The sequence below is a fragment of the Phyllobates terribilis genome, unplaced genomic scaffold, assembly GCF_046119375.1.
Source record: "Phyllobates terribilis strain yellow unplaced genomic scaffold, ASM4611937v1 Scaffold_10__3_contigs__length_209671492, whole genome shotgun sequence".
NCBI lineage: Eukaryota > Metazoa > Chordata > Amphibia > Anura > Dendrobatidae > Phyllobates > Phyllobates terribilis.
Genome location: NW_027362770.1, coordinates 53,583,724 through 53,601,126, shown reverse-complemented (window position 1 = coordinate 53,601,126; position 17,403 = coordinate 53,583,724).

The window sequence follows — 17,403 nt, the reverse complement described above, 5'->3', positions numbered from 1 at the left end:
CCGCAAATATCTCTATTTACAAATGTGTGGTATACCCCAGTAAACAATAACTGTGGTTTTGCCATCCCACGGTAAAAAATCTCTATTATTCAGCTTTTGGTCGTTTTTTCCGTAAAGAAAAACAGTAGTGTCTCCTAACTGTTGTGACACAAAAATATATCTGTTGAAAATAGTGTTGTGTGGGCCCGACATCCCAGTGTGATTTCGCAATTCCACGGATCAAATCGCTGTACTATCCAGTTTTGGGCCTTTGGTATCTAAAAAAAAAGCAGTTTGAGTGTGTCACTCACTGTTCAGCCGCAAATATCTCTATTTAAAAAAGTGTGGTATACCCCAGTAAACAATAACTGTGGTTTTGACATCCCACGGTAAAAATTCTCTATTATTCAGCTTTTGTTAGTTTTTTCCGTAAAGAAAAACAGTAGTGTCTCCTGACTGTTGTGACACAAAAATATATCTGTTGAAAATATCTTGTGTAAGCCCTACATCCCAGGGTGGTTTCGCAGTTCCACGGGTCAAAGCGCTGTACTATCCAGTTTTGGGCCTTTGGTATTTAAAAAAAAAGCAGTTTGAGTGGGTCACTAACTGTTCAGCCGCAAATATCTCTATTTAAAAAAGTGTGGTATACCGCAGTAAACAATAACTGTGTCTTTGCCATCCCACGGTAAAAAATCTCTATTATTCAGCTTTTGGTAGTTTTTCCATAAAGAAAAACAGTAGTGTCTCCTGACTGTTGTGACACAAAAATATGTCAGTTGAAAATAGTCTTGTGTAGGCCCAACATCCCATTGTGGTTTCGCAGTTCCATGGGTCAAATCGCTGTACTATCCAGTTTTGGTCCTTTGGTATCTAAAAAAAAAGCAGTTTGAGTGTGTCACTCACTGTTCAGCCGCAAATATCTCTATTTATAAAAGTGTGGTATACCCCAGTAAACAATAACTGTGGTTTTGCCATCCCACGGTAAAAAATCTCTATTATTCAGCTTTTGGTAGTTTTTTCCGTAAAGAAAAACAATAGTGTCTCCTGACTGTTGTGACACAAAAATATATCTGTTGAAAATAGTCTTGTGTAGGCCCGACATCCCAGTGTGGTGTCGCAGTTCCACGGGTCAAATCGCTGTACTATCCAGTTTTGGGCCTTTGGTATCTAAAAAAAAGCAGTTTGTGTGTGTCGCTCACTGTTCAGCCGCAAATATCTCTATTTAAAAAAGTGTGGTATACCCCAGTAAACAATAACTGTGGTTTTGCCATCCCACTGTAAAAAATCTCTATTATTCAGCTTTTGTTAGTTTTTTCCGTAAAGAAAAACAGTAGTGTCTCCTGACTGTTGTGACACAAAAATATATCTGTTGAAAATAGTCATGTGTAGGCCCTACATCCCAGGGTGGTTTCGCAGTTCCACGGGTCAAAGCGCTGTACTATCCAGTTTTGGGCCTTTGGTATCTAAAAAAAAAGCAGTTTGAGTGTGTCACTCACTGTTCAGCCGCAAATATCTCTATTTAAAAAAGTGTGGTATACCCCAGTAAACAATAACTGTGGTTTTGACATCCCACGGTAAAAATTCTCTATTATTCAGCTTTTGTTAGTTTTTTCCGTAAAGAAAAACAGTAGTGTCTCCTGACTGTTGTGACACAAAAATATATCTGTTGAAAATATCTTGTGTAAGCCCTACATCCCAGGGTGGTATCGCAGTTCCACGGGTCAAAGCGCTGTACTATCCAGTTTTGGGCCTTTGGTATTTAAAAAAAAAGCAGTTTGAGTGGGTCACTCACTGTTCAGCCGCAAATATCTCTATTTAAAAAAGTGTGGTATACCGCAGTAAACAATAACTGTGTCTTTGCCATCCCACGGTAAAAAATCTCTATTATTCAGCTTTTGGTAGTTTTTTCCATAAAGAAAAACAGTAGTGTCTCCTGACTGTTGTGACACAAAAATATGTCAGTTGAAAATAGTCTTGTGTAGGCCCAACATCCCATTGTGGTTTCGCAGTTCCATGTGTCAAATCGCTGTACTATCCAGTTTTGGGCCTTTGGTATCTAAAAAAAAAGCAGTTTGAGTGTGTCACTAACTGTTCAGCCGCAAATATCTCTATTTAAAAAAGTGTGGTATACCCCAGTAAACAATAACTGTGGTTTTGCCATCCCACGGTAAAAAATCTCTATTATTCAGCTTTTGGTAGATTTTTCCGTAAAGAAAAACAATAGTGTCTCCTGACTGTTGTGACACAAAAATATATCTGTTGAAAATAGTCTTGTGTAGGCCCGACATCCCAGTGTGGTGTCGCAGTTCCACGGGTCAAATCGCTGTACTATCCAGTTTTGGGCCTTTGGTATCTAAAAAAAAGCAGTTTGTGTGTGTCGCTCACTGTTCAGCCGCAAATATCTCTATTTAAAAAAGTGTGGTATACCCCAGTAAACAATAACTGTGGTTTTGCCATCCCACTGTAAAAAATCTCTATTATTCAGCTTTGGTTAGTTTTTTCCGTAAAGAAAAACAGTAGTGTCTCCTGACTGTTGTGACACAAAAATATATCTGTTGAAAATAGTCTTGTGTAGGCCCTACATCCCAGGGTGGTTTCGCAGTTCCACGGGACAAAGCGCTGTACTATCCAGTTTTGGGCCTTTGGTATTTAAAAAAAAAGCAGATTGAGTGGGTCACTCACTGTTCAGCCGCAAATATCTCTATTTAAAAAAGTGTGGTATACCCCAGTAAACAATAACTGTGGTTTTGCCATCCCACGGTAAAAAATCTCTATTATTCAGCTTTTGGTAGTTTTTTCCGTAAAGAAAAACAGTAGTGTCTCCTGACTGTTGTGACACAAAAATATGTCAGTTGAAAATAGTCTTGTGTAGGCCCGACATCCCATTGTGGTTTCGCAGTTCCATGGGTCAAATCGCTGTACTATCCAGTTTTGGGCCTTTGGTATCTAAAAAAAAGCAGTTTGAGTGTGTCACTCACTGTTCAGCCGCAAATATCTCTATTTAAAAAAGTGTGGTAAACAATAACTGTGGTTTTGCCATCACACGGTAAAAAATCTCTATTATTCAGCTTTTGGTAGTTTTTTCCGTAATGTAAAACAATAGTGTCTCCTGACTGTTGTGACACAAAAATATATCTGTTGAAAATAGTCTTGTGTAGGCCCGACATCCCAGTGTGGTTTCGCAGTTACACGGGTCAAATCGCTGTACTATGCAGTTTTGGGCCTTTGGTATCTAAAAAAAATGCAGTTTGAGTGTGTCGATCACTGTTCAGCTGCAAATATCTCTATTTAAAAACGTGTGGTAAACCCCAGTAAACAATAACTGTGGTTTTGCCATCCCACGGTAAAAAATCTCTATTATTCAGATTTTGATAGCTTTTTCTGTAAAGAAAAACAGTAGTGTCTCCTGACTGTTTTGACACAAAAATATATCTGTTGAAAATAGTCTTGTGTAGGCCCGACATCCCAGTGTGGTTTCGCAGTTCCACGGGTCAAATCGCTGTACTATCCAGTTTTGGGCCTTTGGTATCTAAAAAAAAAGCAGTTTGAGTTTGTCGCTCACTGTTCAGCCGCAAACATCTCTATTTAAAAAAGTGTGGTATACCCCAGTAAACAATAACTGTGGTTTTGCCATCCCACGGTAAAAAATCTCTATTATTCAGCTTTTGGTAGTTTTTTCCGTAAAGTAAAACAGTAGTGTCTCCTGACTGTTGTGACACAAAAATATATCTGTTGAAAATAGTCTTGTGTAGGTCCGACATCTCAGTGTGGTTTCGCAGTTCCACGGGTCAAATTGCCGTACTATCCAGTTTTTGGCCTTTGGTATCTAAAAAAAAAGCAGTTTGAGTGTGTCGCTCACTGTTCAGCCGCAAATATCTCTATTTAAAAAAGTGTGGTATACCCCAGTAAACAATTACTGTGGTTTTGCCATCCCACGGTAAAAAATCTCTATTATTCAGCTTTTGGTAGTTTTTTCCGTAAAGAAAAACAGTAGTGTCTCCTGACTGTTGTGACACAAAAATATGTCAGTTGAAAATAGTCTTGTGTAGGCTCGACATCCCAGTGTGGTTTCGCAGTTCCATGGGTCAAATCGCTGTACTACCCAGTTTTGGGCCTTTGATATCTAAAAAAAAAGCAGTTTGAGTGTGTCACTCACTGTTCAGCCGCAAATATCTCTATTTAAAAAAGTGTGGTGTACCCCAGTAAGCAATAACTGTGGTTTTGACATCCCACGGTAAAAAATCTCTATTATTCAGCTTTTGGTAGTTTTTTCCGTAAAGAAAAACAGTAGTGTCTCCTGACTGTTGTGACACAAAAATATATCTGTTGAAAATAGTCTTGTGTAAGTCCGACATCCCAGTGTGGTTTCGCAGTTCCACGGGTCAAATCGCTGTACTATCCAGTTTTGGGCCTTTGGTATCTAAAAAAAAAGGAGTTTGAGTGTGTCACTCACTGTTCAGCCGCAAATATCTCTATTTAAAAAGTGTGGTATACCCCAGTAAACAATAACTGTGGTTTTGCCATCCCACGGTAAAAAATCTCTATTATTCAGCTTTTGGTAGTTTTTTCAGTAAAGAAAAACAGTAGTGTCTCCTGACTGCTGTGACACAAAAATATGTCTGTTGAAAATAGTCTTGTGTAGGCCCGACATCCCAGTGTGGTTTCGCAGTTACATGGGTCAAATCGCTGTACTATCCAGTTTTGGGCCTTTGGTATCTAAAAAAAAGCAGTTTGAGTGTGTCACTCACTGTTCAGCCGCAAATATCTCTATTTAAAAAGTGTGGTATACCCCAGCAAACAATAACTGTGGTTTTGACATCCCACGGTAAAAAATCTCTATCATTCAGCTTTTGGTAGATTTTTCCGTAAAGAAAAACAGTAGTGTCTCCTGACTGTTGTGACACAAAAATATATCTGTTGAAAATAGTCTTGTGTAGGCCCAACATTCCAGTGTGGTTTCGCAGTTCCACGGGTCAAATCGCTGTAATATCCAGTTTTGGGCCTTTGGTATCTAAAAAAAAAGCAGTTTTAGTGTGTCGCTCACTGTTCAGCCGCAAATATCTCTATTTAAAAAAGTGTGGTATACCCCAGTAAACAATAACTGTGGTTTTGCCATCCCACGGTAAAAAATCTCTATTATTCAGCTTTTGTTAGTTTTTTCCGTAAAGAAAAACAGTAGTGTCTCCTGACTGTTGTGACACAAAAATATATCTGTTGAAAATAGTCTTGTGTAGGCCCGACATCCCAGGGTGGTTTCGCAGTTCCACGGGTCAAATCGCTGTACTATCCAGTTTTGGGCCTTTGGTATCTAAAAAAAAAGCAGTTTGAGTGTGTCACTCACTGTTCAGCCGCAAATATCTCTATTTAAAAAAGTGTGGTATACCCCAGTAAACAATAACTGTGGTTTTGCCATCCCACGGTAAAAAATCTCTATTATTCAGCTTTTGGTAGTTTTTTCCGTAAAGATAAACAGTAGTGTCTCCTGACTGCTGTGACACAAAAATATGTCTGTTGAAAATAGTCTTGTGTAGGCCCGACATCCCAGGGTGGTTTCGCAGTTTCATGGGTCAAATCGCTGTACTATCCAGTTTTGGGCCTTTGGTATCTAAAAAAAAGCAGTTTGAGTGTTTCGCTCACTGCTCAGCCGCAAATATCTCTATTTACAAATGTGTGGTATACCCCAGTAAACAATAACTGTGGTTTTGCCATCCCATGGTAAAAAATCTCTATTATTCAGCTTTTGGTAGTTTTTTCCGTAAAGAAAAACAGTAGTGTCTCCTAACTGTTGTGACACAAAAATATATCTGTTGAAAATAGTCTTGTGTAGGCCGGACATCCCAGTGTGGTTTCGCAGTTCCACGGGTCAAATCGCTGTACTATCCAGTTTTGGGCCTTTGGTATCTAAAAAAAAAGCAGTTTGAGTGTGTCACTCACTGTTTAGCCGCAAATATCTCTATTTAAAAAAGTGTGGTATACCCAAGTAAACAATAACTGTGGTTTTGACATCCCACGGTAAAAAATCTCTATTATTCAGCTTTTGGTAGTTTTTTCCGTAAAGAAAAAGAGTAGTGTCTCCTGACTGTTGTGACACAAAAATATGTCAGTTGAAAATAGTCTTGTGTAGGCCCGACATCCCAGTGTGGTTTCGCAGTTCCATGGGTCAAATCGCTGTACTATCCAGTTTTGGGCCTTTGGTATCTAAAAAAAAGCAGTTTCAGTGTGTCGCTCACTGTTCAGCCACAAATATCTCTATTTAAAAAAGTGTGGTATACCCCAGTAAACAATAACTGTGGCTTTGCCATCCCACAGTAAAAAATCTCTATTATTCAGCTTTTGGTATTTTTTTCCATAAAAAAAATCAGTAGTGTCTCCTGACTGTTGTGACACAAAAATATATCTGTTGAAAATAGTCTTGTCTAGGCCTGACATCCCAGTGTGGTTTTGCAGTTCCACGGGTGAAATCGCTGTACTATCCAATTTTGGGCCTTTGGTATCTAAAAAAAAAGCAGTTTGAGTGCGTCACTCACTGTTCAGCCGCAAATATCTCTGTTTAAAAAAGTGTGGTATACCCCAGTAAACAATAACTGTGGTTTGCCATCCCGCGGTAAAAAATCTCTATTATTCAGCTTTTGATAGTTTTTTCTGTAAAGAAAAACAGTAGTGTCTCCTGACTGTTGTGACACAAAAATATATCTGTTGAAAATAGTCTTGTGTAGGCCCGACATCCCAGTGTGGTTTCGCAGTTCCACGGGTCAAATCGCTGTACTATCCAGTTTTGGTCCTTTGGTATCTAAAAAAAAAGCAGTTTCAGTGTGTCGCTCACAGTTCAGCAGCAAACATCTCTATTTAAAAAAGTGTGGTATACCCCAGTAAACAATAACTGTGGTTTTGCCATCCCACGGTAAAAAATCTCTATTATTCAGCTTTTGATAGTTTTTTCTGTAAAGAAAAACAGTAGTGTCTCCTGACTGTTGTGACACAAAAATATATCTGTTGAAAATAGTCTTGTGTAGACCCGACATTCCAGTGTGGTTTCGCAGTTCCACGGGTCAAATCGCTGTACTATCCAGTTTTGGGCCTTTGGTATCTAAAAAAAAAGCAGTTTGAGTGTGTCACTCACTGTTCAGCCGCAAATATCTCTATTTAAAAAGTGTGGTATACCCCAGTAAACAATAACTGTGGTTTTGCCATCCCACGGTAAAAAATCTCTATTATTCAGCTTTTGGTAGTTTTTTCAGTAAAGAAAAACAGTAGTGTCTCCTGACTGCTGTGACACAAAAATATATCTGTTGAAAATAGTCTTGTGTAGGCCCGACATCCCAGTGTGGTTTCGCAGTTACATGGGTCAAATCGCTGTACTATCCAGTTTTGGGCCTTTGGTATCTAAAAAAAAAGCAGTTTGAGTGTGTCACTCACTGTTCAGCCGCAAATATCTCTATTTAAAAAAGTGTGGTATACCCCAGCAAACAATAACTGTGGTTTTGACATCCCACGGTAAAAAATCTCTATCATTCAGCTTTTGGTAGATTTTTCCGTAAAGAAAAACAGTAGTGTCTCCTGACTGTTGTGACACAAAAATATATCTGTTGAAAATAGTCTTGTGTAGGCCGGACATCCCAGTGTGGTTTCGCAGTTCCACGGGTCAAATCGCTGTACTATCCAGTTTTGGGCCTTTGGTATCTAAAAAAAAAGCAGTTTGAGTGTGTCACTCACTGTTTAGCCGCAAATATCTCTATTTAAAAAAGTGTGGTATACCCCAGTAAACAATAACTGTGGTTTTGACATCCCACGGTAAAAAATCTCTATTATTCAGCTTTTGGTAGTTTTTTCCGTAAAGAAAAACAGTAGTGTCTCCTGACTGTTGTGACACAAAAATATGTCAGTTTAAAATAGTCTTGTGTAGGCCCGACATCCCAGTGTGGTTTCGCAGTTCCATGGGTCAAATCGCTGTACTATCCAGTTTTGGGCCTTTGGTATCAAAAAAAAAGCAGTTTCAGTGTGTCGCTCACTGTTCAGCCACAAATATCTCTATTTAAAAAAGTGTGGTATACCCCAGTAAACAATAACTGTGGCTTTGCCATCCCACAGTAAAAAATCTCTATTATTCAGCTTTTGGTATTTTTTTCCATAAAAAAAATCAGTAGTGTCTCCTGACTGTTGTGTCACAAAAATATATCTGTTGAAAATAGTCTTGTGTAGGCCCGACATCCCAGTGTGGTTTCGCAGTTCCACGGGTGAAATCGCAGTACTATCCAATTTTGGGCCTTTGGTATCTAAAAAAAAAGCAGTTTGAGTGTGTCACTCACTGTTCAGCCGCAAATATCTCTATTTAAAAAAGTGTGGTATACCCCAGTAAACAATAACTGTGGTTTTGCCATCCCACGGTAAAAAATCTCTATTATTCAGCTTTTGGTAGTTTTTTCCGTAAAGAAAAACAATAGTGTCTCCTGACTGTTGTGACACAAAAATATATCTGTTGAAAATAGTCTTGTGTAGGCCCGACATCCCAGTGTGGTGTCGCAGTTCCACGGGTCAAATCGCTGTACTATCCAGTTTTGGGCCTTTGGTATCTAAAAAAAAGCAGTTTGTGTGTGTCGCTCACTGTTCAGCCGCAAATATCTCTATTTAAAAAAGTGTGGTATACCCCAGTAAACAATAACTGTGGTTTTGCCATCCCACTGTAAAAAATCTCTATTATTCAGCTTTTGTTAGTTTTTTCCGTAAAGAAAAACAGTAGTGTCTCCTGACTGTTGTGACACAAAAATATATCTGTTGAAAATAGTCTTGTGTAGGCCCTACATCCCAGGGTGGTTTCGCAGTTCCACGGGTCAAAGCGCTGTACTATCCAGTTTTGGGCCTTTGGTATTTAAAAAAAAAGCAGATTGAGTGGGTCACTCACTGTTCAGCCGCAAATATCTCTATTTAAAAAAGTGTGGTATACCCCAGTAAACAATAACTGTGGTTTTGCCATCCCACGGTAAAAAATCTCTATTATTCAGCTTTTGGTAGTTTTTTCCGTAAAGAAAAACAGTAGCGTCTCCTGACTGTTGTGACACAAAAATATGTCAGTTGAAAATAGTCTTGTGTAGGCCCGACATCCCATTGTGGTTTCGCAGTTCCATGGGTCAAATCGCTGTACTATCCAGTTTTGGGCCTTTGGTATCTAAAAAAAAGCAGTTTGAGTGTGTCACTCACTGTTCAGCCGCAAATATCTCTATTTAAAAAAGTGTGGTAAACAATAACTGTGGTTTTGCCATCACACAGTAAAAAATCTCTATTATTCAGCTTTTGGTAGTTTTTTCCGTAATGTAAAACAATAGTGTCTCCTGACTGTTGTGACACAAAAATATATCTGTTGAAAATAGTCTTGTGTAGGCCCGACATCCCAGTGTGGTTTCGCAGTTACACGGGTCAAATCGCTGTACTATGCAGTTTTGGGCCTTTGGTATCTAAAAAAAATGCAGTTTGAGTGTGTCGATCACTGTTCAGCTGCAAATATCTCTATTTAAAAACGTGTGGTAAACCCCAGTAAACAATAACTGTGGTTTTGCCATCCCACGGTAAAATATCTCTATTATTCAGATTTTGATAGCTTTTTCTGTAAAGAAAAACAGTAGTGTCTCCTGACTGTTTTGACACAAAAATATATCTGTTGAAAATAGTCTTGTGTAGACCCGACATCCCAGTGTGGTTTCGCAGTTCCACGGGTCAAATCGCTGTACTATCCAGTTTTGGGCCTTTGGTATCTAAAAAAAAAGCAGTTTGAGTTTGTCGCTCACTGTTCAGCCGCAAACATCTCTATTTAAAAAAGTGTGGTATACCCCAGTAAACAATAACTGTGGTTTTGCCATCCCACGGTAAAAAATCTCTATTATTCAGCTTTTGGTAGTTTTTTCCGTAAAGTAAAACAGTAGTGTTTCCTGACTGTTGCGACACAAAAATATATCTGTTGAAAATAGTCTTGTGTAGGTCCGACATCTCAGTGTGGTTTCGCAGTTCCACGGGTCAAATCGCCGTACTATCCAGTTTTGGGCCTTTGGTATCTAAAAAAAAAGCAGTTTGAGTGTGTCGCTCACTGTTCAGCCGCAAATATCTCTATTTAAAAAAGTGTGGTATACCCCAGTAAACAATAACTGTGGTTTTGCCATCCCACGGTAAAAAATCTCTATTATTCAGCTTTTGGTAGTTTTTTCCGTAAAGAAAAACAGTAGTGTCTCCTGACTGTTGTGACACAAAAATATGTCAGTTGAAAATAGTCTTGTGTAGGCTCGACATCCCAGTGTGGTTTCGCAGTTCCATGGGTCAAATCGCTGTACTACCCAGTTTTGGGCCTTTGATATCTAAAAAAAAAGCAGTTTGAGTGTGTCACTCACTGTTCAGCCGCAAATATCTCTATTTAAAAAAGTGTGGTATACCCCAGTAAGCAATAACTGTGGTTTTGACATCCCACGGTAAAAAATCTCTATTATTCAGCTTTTGGTAGTTTTTTCCGTAAAGAAAATCAGTAGTGTCTCCTGACTGTTGTGACACAAAAATATATCTGTTGAAAATAGTCTTGTGTAGGCCCGACATCCCAGTGTGGTTTCGCAGTTCCATGGGTCAAATCGCTGTACTATCCAGTTTTGGGCCTTTGGTATCTAAAAAAAAAGGAGTTTGAGTGTGTCACTCACTGTTCAGCCGCAAATATCTCTATTTAAAAAGTGTGGTATACCCCAGTAAACAATAACTGTGGTTTTGCCATCCCACGGTAAAAAATCTCTATTATTCAGCTTTTGGTAGTTTTTTCAGTAAAGAAAAACAGTAGTGTCTCCTGACTGCTGTGACACAAAAATATGTCTGTTGAAAATAGTCTTGTGTAGGCCCGACATCCCAGTGTGGTTTCGCAGTTACATGGGTCAAATCGCTGTACTATCCAGTTTTGGGCCTTTGGTATCTAAAAAAAAAGCAGTTTGAGTGTGTCACTCACTGTTCAGCCGCAAATATCTCTATTTAAAAAAGTGTGGTATACCCCAGCAAACAATAACTGTGGTTTTGACATCCCACGGTAAAAAATCTCTATCATTCAGCTTTTGGTAGATTTTTCCGTAAAGAAAAACAGTAGTGTCTCCTGACTGTTGTGACACAAAAATATATCTGTTGAAAATAGTCTTGTGTAGGCCCAACATTCCAGTGTGGTTTCGCAGTTCCACGGGTCAAATCGCTGTAATATCCAGTTTTGGGCCTTTGGTATCTAAAAAAAAAGCAGTTTTAGTGTGTCGCTCACTGTTCAGCCGCAAATATCTCTATTTAAAAAAGTGTGGTATACCCCAGTAAACAATAACTGTGGTTTTGCCATCCCACGGTAAAAAATCTCTATTATTCAGCTTTTGGTAGTTTTTTCCGTAAAGAAAAACAGTAGTGTCTCCTGACTGTTGTGACACAAAAATATATCTGTTGAAAATAGTCTTGTGTAGGCCCGACATCCCAGGGTGGTTCGCAGTTCCACGGGTCAAATCGCTGTACTATCCAGTTTTGGGCCTTTGGTATCTAAAAAAAAAGCAGTTTGAGTGTGTCACTCACTGTTTAGCCGCAAATATCTCTATTTAAAAAAGTGTGGTATACCCAAGTAAACAATAACTGTGGTTTTGACATCCCACGGTAAAAAATCTCTATTATTCAGCTTTTGGTAGTTTTTTCCGTAAAGAAAAACAGTAGTGTCTCCTGACTGTTGTGACACAAAAATATGTCAGTTGAAAATAGTCTTGTGTAGGCCCGACATCCCAGTGTGGTTTCGCAGTTCCATGGGTCAAATCGCTGTACTATCCAGTTTTGGGCCTTTGGTATCTAAAAAAAAGCAGTTTCAGTGTGTCGCTCACTGTTCAGCCACAAATATCTCTATTTAAAAAAGTGTGGTATACCCCAGTAAACAATAACTGTGGCTTTGCCATCCCACAGTAAAAAATCTCTATTATTCAGCTTTTGGTATTTTTTTCCATAAAGAAAATCAGTAGTGTCTCCTGACTGTTGTGACACAAAAATATATCTGTTGAAAATAGTCTTGTCTAGGCCTGACATCCCAGTGTGGTTTTGCAGTTCCACGGGTGAAATCGCTGTACTATCCAATTTTGGGCCTTTGGTATCTAAAAAAAAAGCAGTTTGAGTGTGTCACTCACTGTTCAGCCGCAAATATCTCTGTTTAAAAAAGTGTGGTATACCCCAGTAAACAATAACTGTGGTTTTGCCATCCCACGGTGAAAAATCTCTATTATTCAGCTTTTGGTAGTTTTTTCCGTAAAGAAAAACAGTAGTGTCTCCTGACTGTTGTGACACAAAAATATATCTGTTGAAAATAGTCTTGTGTAGGCCCGACATCCCAGGGTGGTTCGCAGTTCCACGGGTCAAATCGCTGTACTATCCAGTTTTGGGCCTTTGGTATCTAAAAAAAAAGCAGTTTGAGTGTGTCACTCACTGTTTAGCCGCAAATATCTCTATTTAAAAAAGTGTGGTATACCCAAGTAAACAATAACTGTGGTTTTGACATCCCACGGTAAAAAATCTCTATTATTCAGCTTTTGGTAGTTTTTTCCGTAAAGAAAAACAGTAGTGTCTCCTGACTGTTGTGACACAAAAATATGTCAGTTGAAAATAGTCTTGTGTAGGCCCGACATCCCAGTGTGGTTTCGCAGTTCCATGGGTCAAATCGCTGTACTATCCAGTTTTGGGCCTTTGGTATCTAAAAAAAAGCAGTTTCAGTGTGTCGCTCACTGTTCAGCCACAAATATCTCTATTTAAAAAAGTGTGGTATACCCCAGTAAACAATAACTGTGGCTTTGCCATCCCACAGTAAAAAATCTCTATTATTCAGCTTTTGGTATTTTTTTCCATAAAGAAAATCAGTAGTGTCTCCTGACTGTTGTGACACAAAAATATATCTGTTGAAAATAGTCTTGTCTAGGCCTGACATCCCAGTGTGGTTTTGCAGTTCCACGGGTGAAATCGCTGTACTATCCAATTTTGGGCCTTTGGTATCTAAAAAAAAAGCAGTTTGAGTGTGTCACTCACTGTTCAGCCGCAAATATCTCTGTTTAAAAAAGTGTGGTATACCCCAGTAAACAATAACTGTGGTTTGCCATCCCGTGGTAAAAAATCTCTATTATTCAGCTTTTGATAGTTTTTTCTGTAAAGAAAAACAGTAGTGTCTCCTGACTGTTGTGACACAAAAATATATCTGTTGAAAATAGTCTTGTGTAGACCCGACATCCCAGTGTGGTTTCGCATTTCCACGGGTCAAATCGCTGTACTATCCAGTTTTGGGCCTTTGGTATCTAAAAAAAAAGCAGTTTGAGTGTGTCACTCACTGTTCAGCCGCAAATATCTCTATTTAAAAAGTGTGGTATACCCCAGTAAACAATAACTGTGGTTTTGCCATCCCACGGTAAAAAATCTCTATTATTCAGCTTTTGGTAGTTTTTTCAGTAAAGAAAAACAGTAGTGTCTCCTGACTGCTGTGACACAAAAATATGTCTGTTGAAAATAGTCTTGTGTAGGCCCGACATCCCAGTGTGGTTTCGCAGTTACATGGGTCAAATCGCTGTACTATCCAGTTTTGGGCCTTTGGTATCTAAAAAAAAAGCAGTTTGAGTGTGTCACTCACTGTTCAGCCGCAAATATCTCTATTTAAAAAAGTGTGGTATACCCCAGCAAACAATAACTGTGGTTTTGACATCCCACGGTAAAAAATCTCTATCATTCAGCTTTTGGTAGATTTTTCCGTAAAGAAAAACAGTAGTGTCTCCTGACTGTTGTGACACAAAAATATATCTGTTGAAAATAGTCTTGTGTAGGCCGGACATCCCAGTGTGGTTTCGCAGTTCCACGGGTCAAATCGCTGTACTATCCAGTTTTGGGCCTTTGGTATCTAAAAAAAAAGCAGTTTGAGTGTGTCACTCACTGTTTAGCCGCAAATATCTCTATTTAAAAAAGTGTGGTATACCCCAGTAAACAATAACTGTGGTTTTGACATCCCACGGTAAAAAATCTCTATTATTCAGCTTTTGGTAGTTTTTTCCGTAAAGAAAAACAGTAGTGTCTCCTGACTGTTGTGACACAAAAATATGTCAGTTGAAAATAGTCTTGTGTAGGCCCGACATCCCAGTGTGGTTTCGCAGTTCCATGGGTCAAATCGCTGTACTATCCAGTTTTGGGCCTTTGGTATCTAAAAAAAAGCAGTTTCAGTGTGTCGCTCACTGTTCAGCCACAAATATCTCTATTTAAAAAAGTGTGGTATACCCCAGTAAACAATAACTGTGGCTTTGCCATCCCACAGTAAAAAATCTCTATTATTCAGCTTTTGGTATTTTTTTCCATAAAGAAAATCAGTAGTGTCTCCTGACTGTTGTGACACAAAAATATATCTGTTGAAAATAGTCTTGTGTAGGCCCGACATCCCAGTGTGGTTTCGCAGTTCCACGGGTGAAATCGCTGTACTATCCAATTTTGGGCCTTTGGTATCTAAAAAAAAAGCAGTTTGAGTGTGTCACTCACTGTTCAGCCGCAAATATCTCTGTTTAAAAAAGTGTGGTATACCCCAGTAAACAATAACTGTGGTTTGCCATCCCGCGGTAAAAAATCTCTATTATTCAGCTTTTGATAGTTTTTTCTGTAAAGAAAAACAGTAGTGTCTCCTGACTGTTGTGACACAAAAATATATCTGTTGAAAATAGTCTTGTGTAGACCCGACATCCCAGTGTGGTTTCGCAGTTCCACGGGTCAAATCGCTGTACTATCCAGTTTTGGGCCTTTGGTATCTAAAAAAAAAGCAGTTTGAGTGTGTCACTCACTGTTCAGCCGCAAATATCTCTATTTAAAAAGTGTGGTATACCCCAGTAAACAATAACTGTGGTTTTGCCATCCCACGGTAAAAAATCTCTATTATTCAGCTTTTGATAGTTTTTTCAGTAAAGAAAAACAGTAGTGTCTCCTGACTGCTGTGACACAAAAATATGTCTGTTGAAAATAGTCTTGTGTAGGCCCGACATCCCAGTGTGGTTTCGCAGTTACATGGGTCAAATCGCTGTACTATCCAGTTTTGGGCCTTTGGTATCTAAAAAAAAAGCAGTTTGAGTGTGTCACTCACTGTTCAGCCGCAAATATCTCTATTTAAAAAAGTGTGGTATACCCCAGCAAACAATAACTGTTGTTTTGACATCCCACGGTAAAAAATCTCTATCATTCAGCTTTTGGTAGATTTTTCCGTAAAGAAAAACAGTAGTGTCTCCTGACTGTTGTGACACAAAAATATATCTGTTGAAAATAGACTTGTGTAGGCCCAACATTCCAGTGTGGTTTCGCAGTTCCACGGGTCAAATCGCTGTAATATCCAGTTTTGGGCCTTTGGTATCTAAAAAAAAAGCAGTTTGAGTGTGTCGCTCACTGTTCAGCCGCAAATATCTCTATTTAAAAAAGTGTGGTATACCCCAGTAAACAATAACTGTGGTTTTGCCATCCCACGGTAAAAAATCTCTATTATTCAGCTTTTGGTAGTTTTTTCTGTAAAGAAAAACAGTAGTGTCTCCTGACTGTTGTGACACAAAAATATATCTGTTGAAAATAGTCTTGTGTAGGCCCGACATCCCAGGGTGGTTTCGCAGTTCCACGGGTCAAATCGCTGTACTATCCAGTTTTGGGCCTTTGGTATCTAAAAAAAAAGCAGTTTGAGTGTGTCACTCACTGTTCAGCCGCAAATATCTCTATTTAAAAAAGTGTGGTATACCCCAGTAAACAATAACTGTGGTTTTGCCATCCCACGGTAAAAAATCTATATTATTCAGCTTTTGGTAGTTTTTTCCGTAAAGAAAAACAGTATTGTCTCCTGACTGTTGTGACACAAAAATATGTCTGTTGAAAATAGTCTTGTGTAGGCTCGACATCCCAGTGTGGTTTCGCAGTTCCATGGGTCAAATCGCTGTACTACCCAGTTTTGGGCCTTTGGTATCTAAAAAAAAAAGCAGTTTGAGTGTGTCAATCGTGTTCAGCCGCAAATATCTCTATTTAAAAAGTGTGGTATAACCCAGTAAACAATAACTGTGGTTTTGCCATCCCACGGTAAAAAATCTCTATTATTCAGCTTTTGGTAGTTTTTTCCGTAAAGAAAAACAGTAGTGTCTCCTGACTGCTGTGACACAAAAATATGTCTGTTGAAAATAGTCTTGTGTAGGCCCGACATCCCAGGGTGGTTTCGCAGTTTCATGGGTCAAATCGCTGTACTATCCAGTTTTGGGCCTTTGGTATCTAAAAAAAAGCAGTTTGAGTGTTTCGCTCACTGCTCAGCCGCAAATATCTCTATTTACAAATGTGTGGTATACCCCAGTAAACAATAACTGTGGTTTTGCCATCCCACGGTAAAAAATCTCTATTATTCAGCTTTTGGTAGTTTTTTCCGTAAAGAAAAACAGTAGTGTCTCCTGACTGTTGTGACACAAAAATATGTCAGTTGAAAATAGTCTTGTGTAGGCTCGACATCCCAGTGTGGTTTCGCAGTTCCATGGGTCAAATCGCTGTACTACCCAGTTTTGGGCCTTTGATATCTAAAAAAAAAGCAGTTTGAGTGTGTCACTCACTGTTCAGCCGCAAATATCTCTATTTAAAAAAGTGTGGTATACCCCAGTAAGCAATAACTGTGGTTTTGACATCCCACGGTAAAAAATCTCTATTATTCAGCTTTTGGTAGTTTTTTCCGTAAAGAAAATCAGTAGTGTCTCCTGACTGTTGTGACACAAAAATATATCTGTTGAAAATAGTCTTGTGTAGGCCCGACATCCCAGTGTGGTTTCGCAGTTCCATGGGTCAAATCGCTGTACTATCCAGTTTTGGGCCTTTGGTATCTAAAAAAAAAGGAGTTTGAGTGTGTCACTCACTGTTCAGCCGCAAATATCTCTATTTAAAAAGTGTGGTATACCCCAGTAAACAATAACTGTGGTTTTGCCATCCCACGGTAAAAAATCTCTATTATTCAGCTTTTGGTAGTTTTTTCAGTAAAGAAAAACAGTAGTGTCTCCTGACTGCTGTGACACAAAAATATGTCTGTTGAAAATAGTCTTGTGTAGGCCCGACATCCCAGTGTGGTTTCGCAGTTACATGGGTCAAATCGCTGTACTATCCAGTTTTGGGCCTTTGGTATCTAAAAAAAAAGCAGTTTGAGTGTGTCACTCACTGTTCAGCCGCAAATATCTCTATTTAAAAAAGTGTGGTATACCCCAGCAAACAATAACTGTGGTTTTGACATCCCACGGTAAAAAATCTCTATCATTCAGCTTTTGGTAGATTTTTCCGTAAAGAAAAACAGTAGTGTCTCCTGACTGTTGTGACACAAAAATATATCTGTTGAAAATAGTCTTGTGTAGGCCCAACATTCCAGTGTGGTTTCGCAGTTTCACGGGTAAAATC